Below are 6,000 nucleotides of genomic sequence, written 5' to 3'. Positions count from 1 at the left end.
GTTTTCTGATCTCTTAAAATGTTATACACGAATTCTTTTCGTAACTCATCAGGCTTTTTCGAGTTGCTTATGGAGTTTTACCAAAAACTCTCTCTCTCATGCATTCAGAATCCAGGCTAAAGATTACTCACATTTTTGCTTGTAAAACTACCTAGACCTATTGAACTGAATATTTTTTGTTTTATTTTTATGTTAATTTTCCCAGTGTCACTTGAGGCAACCCAGGGTGGAAACTAGCCAATGATGCTACGGCGACTAATGGCCTGTTTGGATGTTTAAAAAAGGAGGGGGAGTAGAGTAGAGGGAAGGAGAGTAATTCAATTACCTTGTTTGGGAGTTTTTTAAGGAAGGAGGGGGAGGGGTTTGGAGGGGTTTGAAGGGGTTTCAACTACCTCCAACCCCCTCATTTTTAATTCCCCCAAATTGGAGAGATTTGGAGGGAGAGTAGAGCACATAAAATTATTGATAAAGTAAATTACCTAATTTACCCTTATTATATTTATAAAATTACAATGTTAAAAACAAGGGAAATGGCTAATTACTCCCTTCCCCCTTACTAATTATAAAAACATCCAAACAAGGTGGAGGGTTATCATTCTCCTCTACTCTCCTCTCCACTACTCCCCTCCCCTCTACTCTCCTCCCTCTCTAAACTCCCAAACAGGCCATAAGTTTTACTATATCTTCTACACTAAAATTCTCAAAATAATACTGATTAGAAATGGATTACCTTAGCCAACAGGAATGGTGGGTTTTTATAAGGTGGGGTGGCGCTACTTTTGTTGGGAATCATGCTTCAAAATTAGGTTTTTTTGAGTATACTAGAGGTTTTCTATGTTCGGCTGATGGGACATACTTCAGAGTGGTGTGCAGGAGGTAACATGTGAGGGATAGGCACATTTTTTATTTTTTATGCAATTGAAAGTTGGTGAGACACAGTAAATACTGATGTGAATGAAGGTTGACGGTGCTCATTAGGCTCTTCATTTCAGAATATCTAAACTAACCGATTGAAGGAAAAAATCCCCTTAGGCTCCTAGTTGAGCTCTCTAAGTGATATAGTTTGTTGCAGGCGATGGTGTAGCTAGTTGGTCGAGAATGTGGTGGAGGAAGGTAATGGGGGCCAAACATTGTAGAAGTAATTTCGAATATTATAATGGTGCTTGATCTGAGCCTTCTAAGGTTTAACATTGGGCTTGATGACTTCAATTATGAGCTTATAAACCACCTCTCCCCTACTCCCAACCCTAACCAAATATATTGTTCATTGAGTTGTTAAGAGCTTGTTTGGATGGGATGAAAACTGAGTGATATCACTCAGTTTTCATGATCCATCATCCAAACTGAGTGGGACCCATGATTGAGCATCTGTTTGGAGGAGTTTTGAGTGACTGTTTTCATGACTCAATGACTCAAAAAAATGGATGTGGGTGATGGAAAATGAAAACAAGTTTTGGGTGTTTTCAAAACTTGAAAACTGAAACTCAGTGGCAATATGATAATTTCATTCAACTTATGGGACCCATAGCTTTGTCTAGTCATGTCATGCTAGTGCACCCAATGGCTCTCTCTTTCTTAGACTCTCTCTTCTTCTTTTTTAGTTTTCTTTCTTTCTATTCTTCTCATCTCTTCATTCTTCATTTTTTATTCTACACAGAGCCTCCATCGATCACTCTAACTCAGTTTCTTCTAGCTCTCTACCGAACCTCCACTACTCCTTCACAAACCATCAGTTGTCGCTATCACAAGCCACCACCACAAATCTCTTGGTTCGAGCTTAACCAAGGAAGGGTCAAAAATCCTAAAATCTTCCTTCGCCATCAATTGAACCAGCGGGTCTCTGATCTAAAGATTTATAAGTTTGGATTTGCTATGTTTGTGGGTTTGAGTTTTTGGTATTGGTGAGGGAGTTGCAATTTTTTCGATCTATGTTGATGGGTTTGAATTTTTGGTTGTGATGGAGGTGGGTTTGTATGGATGTTGGTGTGTTTGGCCGTTGGTGGTGGTGGTTATGTTAATGGTGGCCAATTTTGCTGGGTTTGCTGTTGATGGTGGCCGATTCTGCCATCACCACCACAGCTACCCACCAACCCTCCAAGGCTGTCCACATCTGCCCACCATCGCCACCAATCACCAGCGATGAGCCGAAAGGAAAGATCAAGATCTGGGTGTGATTTGGCTTTGGTATTTGAAAAATGAAGTTTGATTTGGGTTTGGTGTTTCTAAATAAAAGATTTTTGTTTCGGGTTTTGGGGTTTGTTTCAAAATGGGATTTGATTTGGGTTTGGTGTTTCCAGATTTGGGGCCATGACTTTTGGGTTTGGTGTTTCTAAAAATGAAGTTTTCTTTTGGGTTTTAGACATTGTTGGTAGGTTTCTTTGTTTTGATTGTGAGTTTGAGTTTTCTTTTGGAAAATCCGTACAAAAATGGAAGAAAAGAAAGTAAGAATTGAAGAAATGAAAGAGGCTTGAAATGAAGAAATTATTGAAAGAGAAGGGGGCACGCGGGTAGGCAACTACCCGTTCTTACCCAACACAGTAAATGGGTCCCACTATTTTATGCAAAATTATGAGTTATAGATACCAATATATGAAACCAAACAAGTTTTATTTTGAGTGAGTGAAAAAATAAAGTTTGAGTTATAGATACCAATATATGAAACCAAACAAGTTTTATTTTGAGTGAGTGAAAAAATAAAGTTTGAGTAATGAATTATGAGTGATGAGTGATGGGTGATGAAAACTGAGTGATGAGTGATTATTTTTTTTGACCCAAACAAGCTCTAAACCATTTACTATTGAAAAATGGAGTATCTCTTACTAAATACCTTGCTTACGTGATAAAAGATAAAAGGATGTACTATGTAGCCAATGGCATTTTTTGGTAGAATTTTCTCTTAATTATTTTGTTGTCCAATAATGAATAAATTATCTTTTTTATTTTCCTATTTCCCACCCGCTTGTCTCGCACTGCCACCCGAAGAGGTTATAGGGAAGGGGCGGCTTTGCTCACCTGTCCCACCTCGAATATATATGTTTTGATGCCAAAATATTGTTTTCATCTCTAAAGTTTGCCTTACATTTTTTTTTTGTCCCTAATCTATTGAAAATGTTATATTTATCCTTAAAATTTAAAACCTTTTTTTTTTAATCCTAAACTATTATAATTATTTTTTTGTCCTATTTTTGCCTTTGTATTATTGAAAAATTTTCTAAAAATTTTAGGGACAAAAAACAAACTTTTTTTAAGTTTAAGGACAAAAATAATATTTTTCAAGTTCAATTGCAATTCAAAAACACTTACTTCCTCTCCCTCTTAGCACTCTTAAAATTGTTTCTTCGTTTTCAATTTCATTTATACCTTATCAATATTGAAGCCACCTCATTAGGGATAATAAATTATCTCCAATCCGTCTCCAATGTAATTTGCCCTAATATTTCCTAAACAAGTTTTCTTGCTTCGAAAAATAGATGAGACGAGAATGAGGCACCCTTGATCCGACCCCAGCCTGTCTTGTTACCATCCCTATTTTCACCCACTTTTGATATAATTCTTCTTCTTTTTTTTTCTTTTTTGGTTGCTGAATCACTTTTCATAGAATTCAATTATTGGAAACACCTGTAGTTTGATACAGCCATTAAAATTTAGTTGATCATATGGAAGAATGTGCTTGCAATATTAATTTTAAGTTTAAATATCGGTGGTAGCGTTGGGTTGACGCAGAAAGAGAATCTTGATGGACCCAAGCCAAGTGTTATTATGTTCCTTATATTTAAAGTGGAGAGAAATGGTTTGGTTTTGAGGGAAGTATTCAAATTTTACACTACCAAACATACAATGTCAACGACTACCAAATATCTGTCTGTGCCATTGTACATGTACACAGCTGAACTCGCCAAGCCAGCCCTTATGCGGCTTCCCAACTTTGGATAGTTCTTAAAGGATTTTGCTCTGTGTGTTTTTATTTTTTATTTTTTATGTTCTTCCCCCAATAGCTAGGATTGATTGCTATTGAAAACACCAGGATAATATAATTAAGAATCAAATTTATTCTGTTATTCATTAAAAAAAAAAAATCAAAGTTTACTAATCTAAAAATTGTCTTACTCACAACGGAATATTAGTATATATTATTATTTATTTCCTTCATCTAAGATAATAATAAAAGAAAAGGACCGCAATAATCACACTTTAAAATTAATAAAAAAAAACTGCAATAACCCAAAGTTAGATATTATTAAATAACTCAATTTATGTCTTATGAGATTGCTATTGAGTTATTCTTAAAATTAAAAAAAAAAAAAGTATTGTTGTTGAGTAAACAAATATAATTTTGCCTCAAGATAATTTTCAGTTGGATTTACTTCAATTGGATATCTTTTATGTGTGCATGTTAATATTACTTCAACATCAAATATTATAATCAATTTGTTATAATTCATAACATTATCTCTTAACATATCTACAAAAAAAATGTTATTGAGACTCTATAAACTTCAGTATGCCCTCTACCTAATTTTCAAGTCTTTGTTTTGTCAAATGTAAATGTCTTTTTAAGATCCCTTTCTTGTTGGGAACTTTGTTAAGTTTCTAGGAAGTTAACCTTTTTGGCCCATAACATTGCTTCTTGGGCAACATTTTGTAATTGAGATGGATCTATAATCATCTCTAATCTTTTTGATTTAATTTTTTGCCTAAAAGGTAGAGATGGGTCTGGGCTGTTTCCCCCCTCTTGTCTTAATACAATTATTTATAATTATTAAATTAAAGTTATCTTTTCTATTGAAAATGAGGTTCATCATAAAATATTATAGAATATTGATGGAAAAAACACATTAAAATTATAAAAAATTTAACATGGTGGTTCATAAAACAATATACATGTATTAAATCATATGAACGTTATGTAAATAATAATATTACATGCAGACACTAATTTGAATTTCCACATAATAGATTGGAGGAAGCCTTAAAATTAGTTTGAAGAAAAATTCTTTCTACTGGATGGTTCGTGCTTAAATTAGATGCATTGATCTTAAAATTGCTTATTACTAAAATGCTTTTTTTTCCCTTTGTTTTATTATTTTATTTGTCAAGAAAATCACTTTCAAAAGAGAGCAATAAATCTAGCAATACAATTTTTATTTAATAATTGCTCATGTGACCTATTGTGATTGGATTATTTTTAAAAAGTAGTGTCTTTGATAAGCCCATATAAAATTGATATGTCTTTAATTACAATTTATCGACTTACAATGATAAATTTTGTATCTAGATTATTGTTCAAAAGAAAAACTCAAGAGTGAGTTCCCATTAGTTAAGCTGATAAAATTTCTTATCATCAAATAAGATATTTGATATTTGATATTTGATTTCCGTTCACACAAAAAATTAACTAAGTGAGTGTTTGGATAGAGTTTTGCGTCTATGTTTTGCGCGATTGGCTGAAAATTACCTAGGTCCCATGTTACTGTTTACAACCCCACAAAAAGATGGAAAACACATATGAATTATTTTGTACTATTCACATTATTATTTAGTTGAAACTACGGTACTTTTGGCCCAAAAAATCAGCTAGTTTATAAATTATTTTGTTAGTTTTTCAGTAATAAGTTTTCAATTTTCAGCAAAATAAGCGATATCCAAACAAACCCAGGGTCTATTTGGCACGTGAGTTTTAACATAATAATTCACATTTTAAACAATATTATACACTTTTTCACCCACACGTATATCAAAAACACTCAAACTACTCTACCAAACACCCCTAATGTCTTGAGTCTTTATCCAAAAAAAAAAAAAAAACTCAAGGCAAGCGACGTCGTATAGTGAGCATTGATCTTTAGCCGAGTCTCACTTCACTCAAGAGTCCAGAACGAGCCGACCCGTAAAAAATTCATTCTCGCGTATAAATGTACTAAAACGTGGCGCCACGCCATTGGGTAAACGGTTTTCCTCACACCCCTCAGTCGTAATCGTAGTCGTATACGGTATACCACG

The sequence above is a fragment of the Castanea sativa genome, chromosome 9 (assembly GCF_040712315.1).
Source record: "Castanea sativa cultivar Marrone di Chiusa Pesio chromosome 9, ASM4071231v1".
Taxonomy (NCBI): Eukaryota; Viridiplantae; Streptophyta; class Magnoliopsida; order Fagales; family Fagaceae; genus Castanea; species Castanea sativa.
This window is presented reverse-complemented; position numbering follows the sequence as displayed.